Below are 1,047 nucleotides of genomic sequence, written 5' to 3' on the forward strand. Positions count from 1 at the left end.
GAACTCATCATCTTCCTCCTCCTGCAAATTCAACCTGGCTAGCAGCTCCTCCGTCGTCTCCTTGCCATGCCGCCCCTGCGAGCTTGATCCCGACGCCATGAACCGAGCAGTCTAGTCGCCGCCAACAAAAACCCTAGATTGATCTGCCGGAAAAACCACTAGAACCAAGGCCGGGTAAGGTCACGAGGGGCCTCCCTTGATCAGCCCGAGTCCAGGGGATCACCAGCAGATTCGATCGGGGAAAAGAAGGTAAGATCCGGCCGCGGCGCCGGAGTATGTCGAAACCCTAGGCTATCGCCGTCGGGGAGAGAAAACGACTTGCCGAGAGAAAACGACTCGCCGAGAGAAAACGGTACGTCTCGTCTCGTAACTAATCCATCGACTCGCCAATTAAGTGAACCCAGGTATAATAGTATAGTTAAATATCCTAAAATAATTATTTGAAAAATATGCGATGTTCAGATGTTTCGGGTCGGTCCAGGCCTAGGCTTGGGATATCCACTCCAGGCTTTTGCCTGACTTGAAACCCGGCCCAGCGTGGAGCATGATCAGACGAAATTACTAATTAAGGAGTACTTGTTGCAAAGAACATTTTAGTTTCCCAAGTCGCGACAAGTGGCACTCATGCAGCGTGCCATTTGTCGCAATCTGAGAGTTTTCCCTTTTTTCGTAGATTCCTTTATTCAAAATGTTTTATTTCTTAAACCATGCGTCCAAATCTCGAACCGTTTTCACCATTGGATTCGTCGCGTCGAGATCTTTAAAGTTACATTCTATGTTGATAGATTTTGACGAACTTTTTTTCATGAAAAAAACCAGACATAAAAACCGGGCGAAAAAATAGAGCCGAGAGCACGGTTTGTTTCCCTTTCCGAAAGAGACACGCCCGTGCCTCTCGCAAAATCACAACCGTGCCTTTCGTGGAAGCAAAACCGTGACTCTCATGTAAGGAAAAAAACAGAAAACTTGTTTTTTTTCGTTTCCGAGAGGCACGACCGTGACTCTCACGAAAGCACAATTGTGCCTCTTGCGAAAGCAAAATCGTGA

The sequence above is a fragment of the Triticum dicoccoides genome, chromosome 2A (assembly GCF_002162155.2).
Source record: "Triticum dicoccoides isolate Atlit2015 ecotype Zavitan chromosome 2A, WEW_v2.0, whole genome shotgun sequence".
NCBI classification, from domain to species: domain Eukaryota; kingdom Viridiplantae; phylum Streptophyta; class Magnoliopsida; order Poales; family Poaceae; genus Triticum; species Triticum dicoccoides.